Below are 21378 nucleotides of genomic sequence, written 5' to 3'. Positions count from 1 at the left end.
TTATTCACACGCACACACAGACAAGCACGTAAGGCATGTATTTACTGCAATATAAATCAAAATGCACATGTAGTAACCAGAACAATAAAAGCAACGATGCAGAGCTACACCCGAATACGCGTACACATGGCAACACTTAAACAGTTCCACTTTAGCCAGACTGGCGCCACCCACGGACATTCACACCAAAACCCCAAAGAAAATATATTTTCTAGTCTTCTAAGGCAAACAGTTTAAGGGTTAATTTGTCTATCAAGGGTGAACAGGCATGACATAATAACCATTTAAGTTTCCCAACAGGAAATCGTTTAATCAGTGGCCAAAAAGTGATCAGATTGAAAGTCGACCGCATTCCATTCTGTGCTGTTTTCATTTTATTGCAACAAATTCCACTTTATTCATATGATTGTGTTCCTTGGCACCTATGGTGATGGGATAGACCCTCAGAGAGGGTAAAATATGGATGTGGCATGTTCTGTGGGTCAGATTTTCACTTGACCCAAATTTTTGGGACCTGATTCTTGAACCAATGAACCTAATTTGCATATCATATGAAAGAGGGTCTCAAGACCGACATTTGTGTGGTAGTTTGTGTTTCTAGAGTTTAAGACTGCAAAGTAACAGTCGTTTTCATTTCCACTACCCCTAATAATTGGCCCGACAATTTCCGTCGGAACCCCCAAAAGAGGCACCATTTTCGCACTTATTGCCGGGTTATGGAAATGGTAATCAAGTTTTTCTGTTAAGGGAAGTGGTCAACTTCAAAATTCCAGTGAGTAACTTATAGGGTGCATTTTTTGCACACGAGGACCCCCCGAGCTGATGCATTATAGCTGCAGTGACTATATGAACACTGTGGAGCAGTTGGACGATCAGCATGATGATACTGATGAGGATGAATCTTCCCTGGGAAATAAATATGAGGATGGCTCTTGCCTGGATGATAAGCATGAAGGTACTGATATGGATTCACTGAATTTCAGTTGTGTGACTTTACGATAAGAGTATGTCTGTGGCTTTCTGACACATTTGTGCCTCTGTGGCTGCCAGTGAGTGACTCTGTATTACCTCTATGCCTCTTCAGGACGTAATATTGTTGCGGAAATGGCCCTTAGTGGGTTATTAAATATAGGATCAGCCCAGATCCCCCCTTGAATGCATGTTTAGCCAGGTTGTTCAGTAATCGGACGTTACATATGTGTCGGGAGGTGTAGCAGGCTGTCCAGTGTTCATACGATGGTGGTGTACCGAGTGGCGCCTACTTTTTTCCTTCCCCCCTTCTAACGACCCCGACCCAGCGCCCTGACAGTCAGTCAACAAGACGTGTCAGCAATCCATTGGGGGAGAGCTGCTGTAAAGTCGAACAATGGACCAATCACGTGTCTCCAGAGGCGGTCCCAAGAAGCCCGCCCCAAAAGGCGAGAGGAACTTGCTGCTGTGAGAGTCTGGGATCGGCTTCATGAGGAGTGGCTTGGCTGGCTGTTCCTCCTTGGCCTGGATTCGCATACTGGACCTTGTGTGAAACCAGCTGGAACACACCATAGATCTTCCTCTCCTGTGCGGTCGACCTTACAGGGGGTGGATGTGCCGAGGCTGGTGCGTGAGTGGTGCCAACAAAAGGGATGTCGTCGCCGCCATCTTGCCACGCGGCATGCGCGAGCAGTGCCGATAGGAGTACGAGCGCCATTTTGCCATGCTGAGTGCTCGAATCCGACATCGGCTTGTCACGAGCCGCATTCGTGCCTCACAAACATTTCCTCTCATCCATGAGGCACCCCCAAGTACTCAATGTCTTGTCTGCATGTTGTCTGCATCTTGTCTGCATGTTATCCAGGCCTAAAGCTTATTTTGCTAGGGCTCCCTTCAAAACCCGTATCCGTAGCTCCCTATTTAAGAGCAGGTTATAGATTAATTATCACATTGTCGTGAATGATTTGCTTGTGTCGTGTTTCGCCGATGTGTCCCCAATAAATCTGGCTTAGTTGTACGAGATTTGCCGCCTTGAATTTATTCGTGCCACGCCGAGGAACAATCCGCTTGATTTGTATATAAAACCAAAATGGTTACGGACTGGCAGACTTCGCTTGGTTTCTGACAAACCCAGTCTGTAGCCTGGGTCTATTTCTCCAATTGGTACGGCCCAGATGTACGTTGGTATCGTGATCTGAGGCGCGTGACCTGAGACCTGTGCCGAACTAGCCAGCGTTATAACCCCTGAGACGGCGGTGCTGTTAAGTGCCGCCGAATCTTCAACAATGTATCATGGATGGGCTTTAATATCATTCAACAAGATAGGTCATGGATAGATGTATCATTCAACTTTAAGTGACTTTTGACCTCAGTGATATTGACATATTTATTACAGTGTAAATCTGCGTGGACTGCACTCAGAAAAAATATGTGAATTACTTTGTCTCGCACTTCTATGCAATGTTATCGGAGAGAGTTTGGATTCGGCATGCCAGAAATACATAAAAAATTGGTTTACTCGTTGCCTTCTCAAATTTGCAATGGAATTTAGGCGCTTTACAAAGTTTTTAAGCTTTATTAGAAATTTCCACCAATAGCCTATAAGTGTTGTCAGCAGGATAGCCTAGAGGTATGCGCACTCACATTTAAGCTCTCTAGCCTCATGGGTTTGAATCCCGACCCAGTTTAAACTGTTATACTGAATTCCTGATGTTTCGAATGCAGGGCGAATCATAAATGTGTGTAATGTCCCTTGGAGTGACTGGTTGTTTCAGGATGTTAAATATCCATGATGTCTTTTATGAAGAGTATGTGAGTTATTGCCGGGTCCTGCCTAAATTCTCTCACCAATCTGCATTTGGCAAGCGTGGCAGGAATGTCAATACCCCGAATGTGGGTTACGGGAGGCCATAGTCATGCAGTCAACTGAAAACAGGTTGCTGTTGCTGCTGCTTAAGCAAAAATACTTTCTTTTTGGCTCTTGATGAACCCAAATTATTTTTCAATTTTTTTTCTTTTGTATCATCATCAACCCTGTGATTGATCCTAAAAGTCGTCATCCCCCAAACCCCAAAAGTCATGTCATCCCCCAAACCCCAAAAGTCATGCCATTCCATTTTGTTTTGCTCACAGTGGGCGATTTGCAGCTAGATACAGCTGTGTTATATAGAATCGTTTTTAGGTGAAAAATACAATTTTAATTGAGTCTAGAATTCAATATCACAGTATCATTTTTAATGATTGAGAAACGATGGATGGGGAGATGAGGAGTAAGAAGCACAGTCATTGATACTTTGACCTCGGGAAAGTTTGAATATCAAATATGTATGCATCTGGAAAGAAACTGAATTTTTCAATCACAAAGTTTTCAGGAAAAGAGGGTGAGGATGGGGTGGTGAGGTGGGGGGCAGGGGTGGGAGTTATTACTTCACATTATAGTGAGAAGCTTGCAGGTGCATTTCTTTATAATCAGAAGTGGACATTCCATGTAATGCTATTGATCGTTGTACACACAGCTTTGATAACAACCTAAAAGCCCAACCTTGTTCAAACATTGATGGAATCGTTAATGAACACAGGTACATTATCAGATAAGACAAGCAGTTCGATGTTTCCTCCACAGGAGGAATTATAGCTCCTTGATGCATCAAACTTCCTCAATGCATGATGATAGTTTGGAGTCAAATGCTGTTTTACTTTTTAATCTTTCTGTGCACTTTGAAATCAAACCCAATATTAATAAACCTTAGAGACAAGCTCATTACACCTCAAACTTGCAATCCTCACCATGTGTTCAAGGATTGAATAAAAATCGAGTTTGTATTAATAACATATGCAAAATGGGAGAATTCTGATGACCTCCCACACATCCTACCTACAAGCTCATTAGCTCTGCTTCCCTGACTGCTAATCTCCTCCAAACTGTCCTTTGATATTGTGCATTTCAGATCCATGAACAACTGCATATGTGTGAAAGTTAGTTTCATAAATTGCGAACCGCTTGCTACAAAACCGAAATATGATGGGAAAGCTGCACCACTGCGAGAGCATTGAACCCGGCATTGCAGAAACAACAGTCGAAATGTTATGAGTCATACGCCTCATGAAGAATGGCTGGAGCAATCCCGTACAAGTACAAGCAGTGAACTTTTAACCTCTGTGGAAAGTCCTGGAAGATGTTCATATGGAGAACACTCTGTTGGAAGTGGATCCAAGCCAAAACGCATTAGATTGATGCTGTTCAAAGTGAGAGGTAGAAGAGGTGGTGCCTGCACATTTGCTAATTGGGGAAACAATCCTCATTCCTCCTAAAAAAAAAAGAAATAAAAGGAATATAAAAAACACCCAGGTGATGTCCCTATGCCTACCCCACTGTTCTGCTTTCATCCCTTGTGTAATTATCCTTTATAAAGGCTTCATCTTTCGTCAACCATTTGTCAGGGGTTTTAATTCGCCATTTTTTTGGGGCCTCTTCAACAAAGCCTTGACTTGGAACAGGCAGCAATGGTTTCTTAACGATAAAGAGCTCAATTTTTTTGTCACATTCCTCACTCATATCATCGAATGCCTCATCTTTATACCTATGAATCACTGGATACATCGCGATGCTTAAGGCCCGGTCACACCTTGCGTTTTAGCCAGCGATGGCAACGTGTTAAAATTTATGTAAAACGCTGGCTTACGTTGAACTTTTGATGGTTGTTTTTAAAGATTCGGACGTATTCATAGCGACTTGGTCTTATGTATAACGCATTGGTAACTACACAGAACGTTTCGTTGTGTTATAGATAACTTATACCAACGAATGCTGAACCTGTTGTCGGCCTACACAACCGATGCCCAACGATAGTCTAACTTAGGCATAGCGCGTTGCACGCATCGCTGACGATGTCGTGACATAGCCTATTAAAAGGCTGACGCACAACGATTCAAATCATAACTGCCGTAGAAATAGAAGGGTCAAAATCGCGGTCACACCTTGGCGATCTTGCCAGCGTATGCCGACGTAACAAAAAGTGTGTCTAAAACGTTGGGGCACGTCGAATACGGTATGGGTAAGTTTGGTATGCGCGAGTAGAACGCTAAATACGCTATCATAAGTCGTAGTAAGTAGAGTACGTCAAGAAATTTTGAACATGTTCAAAATTTTACGACGTACTCGGCGTATGACACACGTTCGCATGCGATGAGGATAAGTTTTACACACGATATGTGGACGCTTACACACGTCCACAAAGTCTACTTATAAGCTACTCATAAGTCGAAACACGTCGCGGTAATGTCTTTTTTACGCGAAACTTATTTCTAACTTATGTTTGACGTGCTTTGAACCAATTCTTTACGTAGTCCCAACACACATCGACGTATGTAGACGTATTCCAATGACGTCTTCCGGTCGACAAAAAAAAAAAATGAATGTTTTTCTAGCTTACAACTGCCATATAAAGACGTGTTCCCAGCGGTTTTGGGAATTGGTATATAAAAATGGTGTTCATAAAAGGGGAACCCAACAGTGTTTTCGAGTTCCTTTTTGAGTCGATGTCCATGTCAGCAGTAACAGTATCAGTATCAGTATCAGTATCAGTATTAGTATTAGTCGTAGTTTGTTCATGTTGGCAGTAGTAGGTGAGTGTGAGGGGGAGGGTGTGGGTTATGATGGATCGTCCTTGCGTCCGCGTGTCCACGGGTTGGTTCATAGGCTGCCACTCAACGATTTAAATGGCTGCATCTCCACTATTGAAAGTAGATGCTTGCACTCAACAATTTGAATTTTTTACACTCAACGACTTTTAAACGGTACCACTCAGCTAGTTTCATTGTTTACAATGAACGATTTAAATTGCTGTCACTCGCCTTTGTTTTTTGACGCTGAGGTTTGGAAATTTTAATCGTTTCTATTGAACGTGTTAAATCGCTCAAACCCCACTATTGAAAGTAGACGCTTGCGCTCAACAATTGGATTTTTTTTACACTCAACGACTTTTAAACGGTACCACTCAGCCAGTTTCATTGTTTACAATGAACGATTTAAATTGCTGTCACTCGCCTTTGTTTGTTTTTTTTTGTTTTTTTTTTTGACGCTGGGGTTTGGAAATTTGAAGCGTTTCTTCTGAACGTGTTAAAACGCTCAAACTCGACTATTTTAAATAGACGCTGCCGATGGACAATTGGAATCATAGCCAAGCTAGACATCGAAGTGTGAACATCCTCGTCATGCCGAAGAAAAGTTTGAAGAATGCTGCAAATAAGTGTCCTGGCCGTGGCCTTGGACGCTGACGCAAGGACGATCCATTTTACCGACGTCTTTCAGCCTATGAGTAACCTAAAAGTAACGTCTGTCGACGTGTGGCAACGATCGCGTAACGTGCCAACAACACGTTAATCATAGGTTAGAAATAAGTTTCGGGTACGCTAAACATTACCTCGGCGTGTCTCAACTTATGATTAACTTACAAGTAGCATGTGTTGACGTCTGTCAACGATCGCAGACCGTGCCTACAACTTGTGGCCAGCGTAGCGGAACGTGTGAGTCATACGCCGGCATACGTCGTGAAATTTCAAGCATGAAAAAATTTGAGGACAACCGAAAAGTACAACGTTTAAAGCCAACGTACAACGACGTATGGCAACGTACTACGATGTATGCCAGCGTGCTCTCAATGTTATCAAAACTTACCCATAACGTATTCAACGTGTGCCAGCGTTTTAGAAAAAAAATTCAAAAATCGGCATACGTTGGCTAAAACGTCAAGGTGTGACCGGGCCTTTATAAACGCTGGGAGACTCCAGTGTTCACAGCTTTATTTCATTTCAGCAAATGCAATAAGTTCTAAAATCTCTTAACCTGAGCTGAATTTCAAAATTTAAACTGTGAAATTGACCTGCTAAAATCAAATTGATCAGCAGTTTCAACTGCTAAAAAAAGGTCTTCATTGTTCCAAATTCGGACATTGTTTGACACTCCGATACCTTCGAATCTTCGTGCTTTTATTTTGTTTCCCGCACATGCGGTAAGCTCTCGAATCTCTGAACCTGAGGCAAATTTCAAAATTTAAACTGCGGAATTGACCTTAGCAGTAGCTCCAACTGCTAAAAAAAGAAGTGCTTATTTGCCCAATTCATACATTGCTTGATACTCTGGGCATATCCGGGTGGTGTTTCATATGACCGATCATTGATCGCTAATCATTTGCCAAGCCTGCTTTTCCGTGTCATCTGTTTCATTGAAGTTCTTGCTTGAGTGCTTAAGCTACTTGGCAAGCACTCTTCAAGCTACTTGGATGTTCATTTGCAAGCCATGGCAATACACGGCAAAAGTACTCACAGTGTCAATCTGTACTGTGAGCAGAGAGGACTGAGCATTCGGGCATTCAGGCACCCATCAAGGGGCGCGTGCTCCAAAAAAAAAAAAATTGGTTTCCATTTTCAGAAATTGGAGAGGAAGGTGATTTTAGAATGTCCAGTATATTTAAACACAGTATATTCATTGTTGAGAATTGAAAGTCGATTTCGATATATTCTGGGGGGGGGGGGATGCAGTAAAGTCATATATTGGTGTTAAATGAAACATTTTACCTGCTTTAAATAAAAAATATTTACCACTGTTAAAGCTACAGTTTCAAACTTTACTAAAAATGGGAATTAATATCCATAAATGTGTGATACATAAAACGGGGTTTGTACCCTCTTTGTCAAAAAAAATTATTAACCATCTCCACACATATGTTTTGTTAATCCTCTGGAGAAATACTGCAGTGTTCAAGAGACAAAGGAGCGAATTGACTCAGTCGGTCAAAACGTCCTTTATTTTACATCACTAGTGGGACTACTGGTCCGTTGGATTAAATTTTCATTGGTCTTCACGGCCTTGTAGCATAACCACCTGTGTACTGCTTAACTTGCCGAAACTTGCCTTTCACCAAGCCCAGATGTGCTTGGGCAAGGGTGGGGTGGGTTGATTATACTTTCGTTATTCTTATTTCCAAATTATACTATTATTATTGTTATTATTCTTATGGTTGTGAATATTTTTAGTATTAATTAATATATGCTTTGTTACAACGTTATCATTATTATCTTGCCAAAACGAAGTTTTTGCAAGATCTGTTACTTGGTTAGTTTTTTTGTTATCTTGCCAAAGCAAGATATGTTACTCGATCGGTTTGTTTGTTTTTTTGTTTATATATTTATATATTTGTCTGTTACAATTGATTTTCAACTTTCAACTTGCTCTCTAAGTCACAGTTCTAAAGCAATGGCTCTCAAACTTGACAGGTATACTCGTGAGCGCAATAGCTTTCGAGGCCCAACATTTCGAAGGTCAAAGGTCAAGGTCACCAGAAGGTCAAACATCAAAATCAACGAAACCCTTAGCTTTTGAGTAAATTTTATCGGATCATCTCCAAAATTGGTGGATATATAGCATATCGATAGGCGCTCAGCTGATTAGTTTTTGGTGGCGATCGGCTTTGACCTTCATGGTTAGCGCCTCAGGTCGAAGTTGACCTTCATGAAGGTCATTTTTAAATCTTTGACTAACAATATCGAGTAGTACCTCAAATTGAAGCCCAAGAAGTGTGTTTCTCAGATATATAAAAATTTCGTCGTTATGACGTCATTTGATGACGTCATGACGAAAAAACTGATTTTTCATAAAAAATGAAAATCTCAAATCAAGGTCTTTTGGCAAGATAACCTTTGGCCTAAGGCCAAGGAACGCTTTTCATTTGTTTGTCTGTAATCATTGGATTTTTCACCTTTATATCACTCTGTAGAGCACAATTCTCATCGGAAACTCTTGTGGGTACACATATCGTAGTATTATTACAATACCCTTCAGCACACATAAAGGTCAAGGTCACTTTGCGGTAAATCATGGAGGTCGACGAAACCCTTATTTTTTGAGTAATTTTAATCGAATCATCTCCAAACTTTATGGGAATGTAGTATATGGTCTGGCGCTCAGCTGATTAGTTTTTGGTGGCGATTGGCCTTGACCTTCATGGTTAGTGCCTGAGGTCAAACATATTTGACTAACTATGCTTAACATATTTGGCTAAGTATGCTTAACACTCGGTTGTCGAAATTCTGGTAAAAATCGGATGTTTTATGAGAGGTTTGGTACAGAATCATCGTAGAAACTTCTGGTTTGCGTCGCTACCTTCTCCAGAGACAGCTTTTATTAGACAAGGTCAGAGGTCAAGTTGACGATTTCGTAAGTACCAGTCTATGACTGCTTTTTTAAATTATTATTTAGTTTTTTTTTTCTTCAATTTTGTGTTCCGTACAAACTTCATCAACCGTGTTTTGAGGTTTGCTCCATGGCTTCGGATTGTCATCTTCATCTAATCTCTTGTCCAAGTTTGTTTCTCGACCACAGAAATAATATCCTGGTAGATACAATTCCCCTTGTATCTCAGTTGTTGTAAATTTACTCCCCGATAAAATATTTTGTATATCTCCCCCGATTTATTGTTATCATATTTAGATGTACTCTTTTTGACAAATTCACACTTTTTGCTTCCACACACCGAACACATCCCCCTTTGTATAAATTTATTGTTTTTACTTTTAATGTATGACATATTTTTAGTATCAGTTTTCTTTTTACATTTAGGCAATAAACCATTGTATTTATTAGAAAAGTTAAACTTTATTCTGCAGAGTTGAGACAGCCTTTTTGACTTTCAACATATATATTTGAATCTTATTTTGTAAAACATAAAGCATCCTTTAAAAAACTCCTCGATCTATCATCCAATTATCAGGCAGAAAATGTTTCATCCACTTCTTTTCCTTTCCATGTCACAACAACGTTTTCAAAATATTTGTTATTTAACTTTTCTAATTGATTTTGACATAAAAGAAAAAAAAATCTTACACTCATTTTAATAATTATGTCTTTCTTTACAAACTCCTCATCTATTTTCTCGAATTTATCTTTGATTTCTTCTTCATTCAAAAATTAATTCATTTATAATGTAAAAAAAAAGTAATACAACTACTCCTACCAAATTACCAGAGTTGCCACATATATAACCTCTTTCATATCCATGTCATTATCTATCTCTGTATCCATCTCTATCAGATTCATTTGCAATTATACTAAGAAGACTTTGGAATAATAATAATATATGATTGACATGATCAAAACACTCTGACTTTTTAAAGATTAAGCATCTCAATTTGTTTGATAGAATCATTTATTAAGCAGAAAACCTATTATATCACTTCCAATCTCATTTAACTATTGAAGACCAAGTTTTTCCTCCCTCCTCACAAATATATATATATATATATATATATATATATATATATATATATATATATATATATATATATATATATATATATATATATATATATATATGTATATTGTTGCGAATTCGCACCCCGCCGGCGTGCGAACGACCGCGTGTAACCAATAGCGGCCGCTTCGCCCACCGAACGTGCATTTCAGTCGTGACCCTCTCGGAACAACGCTGGGAGCTAGTCACGGGTGGGGGTTTAACCTCACCACAACTCAGTCCACATTCTACCCACGCGAAATAGGGTCCGATCACCGAATGGTCGATTTACCTAAGTACCCGCGTGGATAGCATACCGAGGCGTTGTACCACGCCACAGGTCGACTCCAGACACGAACCGCTTAAGTGGCTCGTTCCGTGCTACAGGGATAACCGAGCAGAGTTATCGTCAACCTGGACGGTTCAGATTATTTACTGGGTGTTTTAAACCCACTATTAATCCCTTACGTGATGCAAGATGGAGATTCAAACAAAGGAAAGGATGCAGCGAAATGGGGAACAAATGGACCAGCACATTTATTCCACACCACACGGCAGCATGGAAGGCACGTCTATTACAGTCAAGCAAGAAAACACAATAAAAGCAAGCAAAGAGACACACGCAGATCTACAACCGAATAATGAAATTCACATGGCAACAATTAAAACAGTTCTACTTCACTAGACTGGCGCCACACACACACGTTTACACAGAACCCAAAAGAAATGGAAGTCGCGACTTCCCTGAGCGTGTCGAGTCCTTGGCGACCGTAACTCCAAGTCTCTCCGGCGTGGTCCACTGGGCTCGTGCCTCGCGTCTGCATGTGTCGTCCGCCCGACAGGAACGAACGAACAGAACCTCAACCTCTTCCTCCGAACGAACGAACTAAGAGCAAGGACTCTCCAACAACTCTCGACAATTCTCCTCCAGGGACAAGGGGGCAGGGACTCTCCACGCCCACCCTTTTGTAGGGTCCGGCTCTGCCCTTCGCTCCACCCCACGTCCCGCCCCGTTCTTGCTCCTCCTTCCTTCAAGACGCTTCCAGAAAATGCCTTGAAGGGGGGCGTTTTTCTCCGCCGGCCGTGTCACACCGCGCATCTGCCAATCGGGAGAGGACGCACCACCCCCTCCCCCTTTCTCACCAAGCGCAGGAAAAAATGGCGGGAAAACCCCACAGGCGTTGTTGGTTTTCTTCTCCACACGCTGTATGACGAGGGAAGGAAGATTCGCGCGGGAGATATTTGCGTGGCGTTTTGTGTGGGAGATCTTGGCGGGAGATGCCCCTTTGCACCCTTGTTGCTGCTGCCACTCCTCTCCTTTCATCCATCCCGCGGAGATCGTGACCGCGCGGTGCTCGTTGAATGGCGAGTGCCGAAGATGGTGGTAGCGTAGTTGTGGAAGGTGGCGTTGTGGCGTGAATGGCGTGATTGTTGGCGTCGTGTAGTGAATGGTGTGATCATTGAGATGTTCGTTGTGGCGATGTACGTTGTTGTTCTTGCACCAAAATAACTACAGCAATAGAAAAACGGCTAACTAAAGCGTCACAACCTGAATGAATCACACATATTCCCTCTAAACAATGGGTTTGGGCTAACTACACATGGACTTATCGTTATATCTCACCTGAGGACCCTTTATGGTGTATTGCGAATTTCCACAGCCGTAACAATATATATGTATCCATTTTCCTCCTCCTCCTCCTCCTCCTCCTCCTCCTCCTCCACCTCCTCCTCCTCCTCCTCCTTCTTCTTCTTCTTCTTCTTCTTCTTCTTCTTCTTCTTCTTCTTCTTCTTCTTCCCTAGTTTCTCTCACAGTCCTTGAACCATCTTCCCATATAATATCAAACATGTATTCATCTGGATTTCTAGATATTGCAGTTTCCAAATGTTTTTTTTTTTTTTTATAACAGGAAACCAATGATATTTGTTGTGAATTTCTAAAAGAGTTTTATATTTCATCAACTTTAGTGTCTTTTCATTATTTAACGTTTTAGTTTATTCCAAACTTGTTGGTTTATTAACATCAGTTCAAAGCTGTTTCCGAATGTTATTTATTAAAATACCGAATACCCTTTTCTTGGAAGTATGCTTGAACACAGAAATGATAGTCTTCTTGAAGCCTTCTTGCTGTTATTTATCTTTCAAAAGTTTAAGTTTCAGAAATATATGAGAGATTAATATGATGACAATCTCATTTACTATCTTCTATACCTCCCTATCTTCCTATTGTTAACTTGGTTTGTATTCCATTACTTACTATGTAAAATTGTGTTCTTTGTGTTTTCATTACATAATCTATGGTGAAACTGTTATATTGATTTTAGCCGTATTAATTTATGTATTCCTTTGTTTGTTGTTTGCTAATAATCCTTCCACATATCTCATTATCTCCACAAATTGGACAATATTCTTCCTTACGAGACTGATTAAATTCTTTCAGGTCTTGTAGGTTTATTTTAAACAACCATTTATACCCTTAATCATTCATATCATATGCTCAAGGTTCTCTTCTCATGAAAACTATATGCCCTTCATTTTGAAATTTCATTTCAATTAGAACTTTGAATTCTGTATGACCCGGATATACAATAAACATTTCTGTATCTTTGGAATACAGAGCTGTTTTTAATTTATGTATATGTGTGTATATATATATATTTTTTTATATATATATATATTTTTTATATATATATATATATATATATATATATATATATATATATATCGTGATAGATCACTTAATCTCAACAAGTCATTTGCATCCGTCGGGCTTGGATAATTGGTTAATTTAAAAGCATTTTTCTTATTAATATGTTTGTTGTATTGTATTTCTGTTGTTCAGCCTGCCCTTTTGTATAATAATTTGACAAATCAACATCCATATCTTGGGATACACCAAAGGTCAACCCATCTTTTCCAACATGTCATTTATATTAGTTTAATAATGATATCATAAAAATCCTAATTATTGTTGACGTAAAATAATACGTGGAAACATAATTGTCCGGAACAATTAGAATTGAAGTCATGGACTTGAAATGTATGATAAACACCAATCTGGAAGAATTTCATTACTTCAACAGGTGGTGGAAGACCATAACTGTCAAAATAATATTTGTCTCGACTATTACAAATGCAAACCCAATGAGAGCCATTCCCTTTATTATCTGCAAAATATCTAATAAATGATTCATCAGATGTCTGTTTGTTTGCATCTTTTGCAAGGACCGCTGGACCAACAACCACCAAATTTGGCACACAGCCCCAGTGCAATCCGTGGATTGTCCCAAAGGTATTTTCATCCACCACCTGAGCCTTTGAAAATCATTCTTCTGGCTTTTTAATTTATATACAATCTCATTGGTTAAGGGATATCATGTGACAAATAACACGGCCAAAGGCCAGCACACCTAATTAGTCGAGCTGTGTCTTCCACCCATTGGCTCACTGCACAGCTGGCCTGAATCCACGCACAATTGGAACCTAACTAAATAAATATTACATTCACTGTTTTCGTGGTGCGGTAAGCCAAAGCTCTCTGCTCCGGTAAATGCCCAGTCACACCTTGACGTTTTAGCCAGCTTCTGCCGATTTTTGAAAAATTTGTCTAAAACGCTGGCACACGTCGAATACGTTATGGGTAAGTTTTTGAAACATTGAGAGCACGCTGAAAAACACTGTAATACGTCGTAGTATGTTGGCTTTCATCGTTCTACATTGCGGTTGTTCTCAAATTTTAGCATGCTTGAAATTTTACGACTTATGCCAGCGTATGACTCACAAGTTCCGCTACGCTGGCCATAAGTTGTAGGCACGTTATGCGATCGTTGACACACATCGACACACGTTAATTGTAAGTTAATCATAAGTCGAAACACGTCGAGGTAATGTTTAGCATACCCAAAACTTATTTCTAACCTATGAGTAACGTGTTGTAGGCACGTTACGTGATCGTTGACACACGTCGAAACACGTTACTTGTAAGGTACTCATAAGTCGAATCACGTCAATGTAATGGTTAGCGTCAGTGTTCCAGACTCCCTGTTTTTTAATTTTTTTTTTTTTTTTCTTCGGTATGATGGTCATGTTGACACTTCGATTCTGAGTGCGGTTATGATTTAAGTTGTTGAGCGGCAGCCTAGTAATTATATTATATTATTACTAGATATTATATCATTACGAGCACTAGAAATTGAAGTGTCAACATCACCGTCATACCGAAAAAAAAAACAAAACAGGGAGTCTGGAACACTCATGCTAATCATTACATTGACGTGTTTCGACTTATGAGTAACTTACAATTAACTTTTGTCGACATGTGCTAACGATTGCATATCGTGCGTACAACTTATTCCCATCGCATGCGGAATGTGTGAGGCATATGGCAAGTACGTCGTAAAATGTTTAACACGCTTAAAAGTACAAGACGTACTCCACTTACTACGACGTATGATAGCGTACTTTAGCATTCTATTCACGTATACCAAACTTACCCATACCGTATTCGACATGCGCCAGCGTTTTAGACGCATTTTTCAGAGGTCGGCATATGCTGGCAAGATCACCAAGGTGTCACTGCGATGTTCACACTTCCATTTCTCCGGCGGTTATGATTTGAATCATTGTGCGGCAGCCTTTTCATAGGCTACACCACGTGATCGTCGGCGATACGTGCAGCGTGCTATGCATAAGTTAGACTATCGTTGGGCATAGGTTGTGAACGGCGACAACAGGCTAAGCATTCGTTGGTATAAGTTATCTATAAGACAACGAAACGTTCTGTGTCCGTTACTAATATGTTATGCATATGACCAACTCGTTATGAATACGTCAGTCTTTAAAAATAAACATCAAAAGTTCAGCGTAAGCCAGCGTTTTACATACATTTTGATACATTGCCATTGCTGGCTACAACGTCAAGGTGTGACTGGGCCTTAAGTGGTGTCCAGTGTGTTCCTCTTCGCAATCGCCATGCCATGCCTGTCCCTTCAAGAATGTATCTGCAATAAATGGATGAGGTGTGTGTGTGTGTGTGTGTGTGTGTGTGTGTGTGTGTGTGTGTGTGTGTGTGTGTGTGTGTGTGTGTGTGTGTGTGTGTGATACTTTTTGTCTGTTAATTACGTACCATACGTCTATTCATTTATTACGCACTATAGGAATTTACCTTTTGACCCTTTAGACTGCTGAGCCCCCTTTGAACTTTGAAGACCCTTTGAGACTCCCAGGACCCTGAAGACCACTCAAGACCCTGAGGTCCCAAAAGTCACAAAAAGTTCCTGAGGACCCAAAAGTTCCAAAAAATTCCCGAAGACCCAAAAGTTCCAATAAGTACTTGAGGATCCAGAAGTTTCAAAAAGTCCCTGATGACCCAAACGTTCCAAAACATTTCTGAGGAAAAAGTCCCTGATGACCCAAACGTTCCAAAAAGTTTCTGAGGACCCAGAAGTCCCCAAAAGTTCCTGAGGATCCAGAAGTCCCAAAACATTGCTGAGGACCTAAAAAGTTGCCGAAGACCCAAAAGTCCCTGAGGACACAAAAACTCCCCAAGGACCCAAAAGTCCCAAAATATTTGAGGACCCAAAAGTACTACAAAGCTACCAAGGTCCCAAAAGTCCCCAAGGACCCAAAAGTACCAAAAAGCTTCCAAGGATCCAAAAAGTCCGCATTGACCCAAAAGTCCCAAAAGTACCCAATGACCCAAAAAGTACCCATAGACCCAAAAGTCCCTGAGGACCCAAAAGTCTCAAAAAGTTCCTGAGGATGCAAAAGCTCCCAAGGACCCAAAAGTCCCAGAGGAACCAAAAGACCCAAAGACTGTAGATCCTTTTCAGACTCGATTATACTACAAAAAATCCTTTAGAATCCCATGTTTTAAACACATGCCATGTTTAGGTATATAAAGCAGGTTAATACGTCCTTCCATGGCATGGTATTCTAGTCTAATAAGGTTCATTGGATATCTGTCTGTCTGTTCGTGTTTTTTGCAAAGAACGCCTGACCGACAAACACCAAATTTGGCACACAGACCAACTCTGACCCAGGGGTTGGCCTAAGTGTATTTTGATCCACAACCTCAGCCTTTAAAGACCCCAAAGAACCATAAGATCTCAAAAAAAAATGCTTGAGAGAAGACTTTCTACATGCTTGGGATATAAGATCATGAAGACCCAAACACCCATAAGACCCTTAAGACCATTGAATTCCCAGAACACAATCAAGATACCTTAAAATCCCGAATGCCTGTTACATCACAGAACATGTGGCCAACCAAACGAGCAGCCCTTGGGAACTTTGTTCAAGTCAATCTATATACAGTATTCAGTGACAGTGCAAATGATGTCGAGCACTCCAACGAAACAGTTGAGAAGAAACGGCTCCCTTGGCACGCAATTGGCAATCATAGAACCATCATATTAAACATACACCTCACCCAAAATGCCAAATATGTCCAATTTGACAAATGAACACTTTTCTAGGAGTCAGAACTGCTTGTAAGTTCGATTCTGGAGGTTCAATTTTGTCATTCTCCTTGGTCTGAGAGATACTCGTGGTGATTGCATGTGCGGAAATGGAATATAGCAATGAACGCTGATGTCTCAGTGCATTTATAAGCATTGCAATGTCCCCATTGATTTGTAATTATGATGAACAGGCATTCAATAATATGAGTGAGGAAAGTGAAAAAATAAACTTTATCGTTAAGAAATTGTTTTGGCCTGTTCCAAGTCAAGGCAAGGTTGATCAGGCTAAAAAATATGGCAGCTTCAGACCCCAGCGAGGTTACCAAGGAGACGTCTGAAGACCCCAGAGAGTGAGGTGGCCGAGGATTGCCTGATGAAGGATATAATTAAATAATGCTATTCATTATCTTCAAAAGGGGTGTTTTAATTCACCCAAACACCCAATTTTCACTCCTGCACTTCCTTGGAGTTTTCTTTGTGTCATGCAAAGTTTGAGGCTGCTTGGTTTCATGGTTTTGGAGTTATGGAGGCGACACACTGACACACACATACACACACACACGCGCACTTGCGCGTGCGAACATACAGACACACACACACAGACACACACACAGACACACACACAGACACACACACACACACACACACACACACACACACACACACACTGCCATTTATTTGTGGAGATGGGTTAAAATGTCTTTGCATTGACATTTATTAATTATAATTAAAATAATTAAAATTATTTTAATTATTTTCAATAATTATTTTCAACAATATTTATTTCAACAATATTTATTTAAAATAATTATTTTCATCTTTAGTAGCTGATCTAAAATGGCTCACACTTCATGAAAACAGTTGTTGTTTCCAGCGGTCTCACTTCCTCACAGCAATAACAGTCTGTTCACCAATTGTGATGGGTCATTTGGAAGAAAGATAACATGTTGCGAACATAGACCTGAACCAAGCTTACTTAAAGCATCTATTTTAATATTTCGGCACGCCCCTTTTTTTGTTCCACCATCAGATTTTTGTTACTGCATGAAATGAAACAAGCTTTGACATATATAGTAATGATATTATTGTCTTCCTTAAGAGGCCCCTCAAAATTTGTTTTGATGATTATGGTAGTTAAACAGTTCAAAAACTCCATTTGCAAAATGGGAGGAATTATTGCACAAAAAAGAAATAAAAATGTTTCCCATTTTTTAGAGGACCACTAAGATGAGTGGCTCATAGAATCGCGCTCCATTTCGGGAGAAAACAGTTGCGTTCATACCTGACGAATTTGCACTTTCCATGTGCCGTAGTTTCTTCACAAAACCATGACTTTCTGACTAAGTACAAAGCATTTCTTTGCTTTTTTTATACATGGTTGCCGTTTTGAAATTTTCATCGACGGATACCCGCTGCCCAGCCGGACCAACTGCCAACAAAGTATCGCCCAGTCAGTTATGGTTAAACCCAAAATCAGGATCATCGTTTTAGTGTGGAGGTGAGTACTGACAGTGTACTTGGGTCTTTTCCGGGTGGGTGCGGGATTGAGCACGTGCACATAAAAATCTGGTAACCCAACTTGAATTGAACAACAATGGCCGCTTGATCCTTGAAATTTGAACTGACAGAAATAGCCTTCGAGCCTTCAGTGCTTCAGTGAGCCTTGAGTCTACCGCTCCGTAAAAGTACTTCTTCAACCGTCTCACAAGTAAGAGTTCGATCGTGATGGCAGATGCCAATAATAACAAGGAATATGAAGACTCCTCAAGTTACTCCTCTGATGAAAATTCTGTTGCAAGCATCCCCCCCACAAGTCCAAGCCCGAGCCTTGATCCTAACAGTGATATTGAACATCCTCATAAATCAATGGAAAAAATGATATAATATATTGTTTAAAATACATTCATGCTATCTGTCTTTTATCATATGTTGCCGTTATATGCTATTTTATCATATATCATATCATATTATCGAGTATATAATATGTTTCTCCTTCTCATTCTTCTTACTTTTACCAGCAACAGAAACTCCATAATCAAGCGAGTCTGGTAAATCAATATACACTCGATCTTCCTCATTTTCTGTGTTCAACGGTTCATCAACATAACTTGAACCTTGGAGACCATCTATAATTATCTATCTATAATTTATCTATCTATCTATAATTCCAGCAGTGTGTGTGTGTGTGTGTGTGTGTGTGTGTGTGTGTGTGTGTGTGTGTGTGTGTGTGTGTGTGTGTGTGTGTGTGTGTCTGTGACCGCTGTTTCTTGACAACCGCTGGTCCGATCTAATTGAAACTTGCCAGATATATTGCTGGGGACCTGAGGATGTGCATTTTCAAGGTTTGATATTAAACGGACAAGTGCTTCCCAAGTTATGGCCATTTATTTACAAAACCAATGACAATACACGTTGTTGCGTGGGCGTGGCCGATGGGGAAGTGAAGCTCAGCCGCATTCCCCATTACGGCTTACAACGTACGGACTTCCGGAGAGTAATGACTTTGTGTATTCTAATAATTTCTCGATTTCTTATGCGCATTTATAGATAAACACAATGCCTCAAGTTATCGTTTTCATATGAGACGGTGCATAAATTTTGGTAACATCAGAGTACTGGTATGCTCTGAACCAGGAAGTAATTTTTTTTCTCTCTTCTCTTCTCTTTTTGTTTTTCCTTGCGAGGACATTGCGAAAAGGCAAAATACGTTGGCGCAAATTGAATAATTGGCCATTAAAACCTAAATTGCGAGTCATCGTAACTGTGATATGCGAACTTCCGCGCCACCCATGTACGGGCACGCAAGAGCGAAGAAACGGCCTGTGTGGTTGTTGTTTGTTGCTCGCAGTTTGAATATTTATTTATTATTATTATTATTTTTTTTTTTTACGGGCAGCCGCGTTCCCCGTTACGGGTGACAACGTACAGGCTTCCGGATAATGATGACTTCGTGTATTCTAATAATTTCTCGATTTATGCGCATTTATAGATAAACACAATGCCCCAAGTTATGATCGTTTTCATATTAGACGGTGCATAAATTTGGGTAACATCAGAGTGCTGGTATGCTCCGAAGCAGGAAGTAAATTATTTTTTGCACGTTTTTTTTCTTCTCCTCTTTCCTCTTCTCTTTGTGTTTTTCCTTGCGATAAAAGGCAAAATCAATGCAAGTGATAATTTGTGGATTGCATGTTAACATTCCATATGGGCACGCACTACTTCCGCATAGTGATGACTTACTGTATTCTAATAATTTCTCGATTTCTTATGCGCATTTATAGGTAAACACAATGCCCCAATTCAGTCGTCGTTTACGAGAGCGAAGGAACGGCCTGTGCGGTTGTTGTTTCTGGCACGCGTTTTGAAAGTTTTTTTTTTTTTGCATGTACGGCCACGCACGTGAGAGCGAAGGAACGGCCTGTGTAGTTGTTTCTGGCATGCGGTTTGAAAGTTTTTTGTTTTGTTTTCTTTGCACCTACGGGCATGCACTAGTATCTTCAATGTTGTAATCATTATTCCCGCGCTTTCGAAGAAAAGCGGGAATATTGCGATTGTCTCCGCTGTCCGTCCGTCTGTCCGTCCGTTCGTCTGTCTTACCCTGTAACTCCTCCTACACTGTTTGAAATAGGAACTTGAAACTTTGGGACGTAGATATATGTATGGGGAAGTGCACAACACTTTCGGATTTTTAATATGACCCCTCAGGGCCGGGCCAGAGGGGGTTGGGGTCATGGGGGGTCGATTTTTATTTTTTTTGTCTTATAGATTTTTAAATCAAACATATTCATGAGTTATACATTTAACAACATTTTTTTTTAAACACATGATGATCAGAGGGTAGGGGGTAGAGGATGCTTAGCAGATAGGGGGTCAAAATAGCTCCTCCTACATCGTTTGAGATAGGAACTTGAAACTTTGGGACATAGTAGATATATGTATGGGGAAGTGCACAACACTGTCGGATTTTTGATATTACCCAGAGGGGGTGGGGTCATGGAGGCTGATTTTTTTTTTAAGTGTATTTACCATTGTACATGGTAAATTCTTTTATAAAGAACTTACTTATGTCACCCCCATGAGTGACAAACAGTCATAGGTTTTACCGTATTTATCTAATTGATTATGAATAATCTATATATTAATACTGAAGGACCAATTTTGTGCTCCTCCTAGCAGTCGCGTCACGTTTTTCTCGGTACTGTGACCTGGACTGAAAGAAACTTTGTACCTGTAAGAGTGCATCGCACATAGTGGCAATAGTCAACCTTCGGAATCCGTCTGTGACGGGGTTTTGGCTAGTTATAATTTATATTATACACAGTTCATTCCTATTATTAAATTGATGAACAGCTCTATATTGCTGGACAGTATTAAATTAATGTTTCATGAAGTGTTGACATGCTTGCAATGACTTCTGATTTAGTAAACATTGTAAGTCTTTGGTCATAAAGCATATCAAATAGAAAAGAATAGTCAATCCATTTTGCAAGATAAAATTTCACCTTGCGTTAATGGGACAAAGCAGTGTGCGCGGGAATATGCGATGTTGTGCCATCGACGTAGTTCTAGTTTAGTTTGTTTTGAAGTTTAAGTAATGCAATAATGTCTTCATTTTGAAGACCTGCATTAACACCTTGTGATTAGATGGGTTGAAAACTTGA

Source organism: Eptatretus burgeri, chromosome 16 (assembly GCF_056783735.1).
Source record: "Eptatretus burgeri isolate ZD-2024b chromosome 16, Ebu_testis_v1, whole genome shotgun sequence".
In the NCBI taxonomy this organism is placed as follows: Eukaryota; Metazoa; Chordata; class Myxini; order Myxiniformes; family Myxinidae; genus Eptatretus; species Eptatretus burgeri.
The sequence above is the reverse complement of the archived record's forward strand: the minus strand, read 5'-3'. Positions refer to the sequence as shown.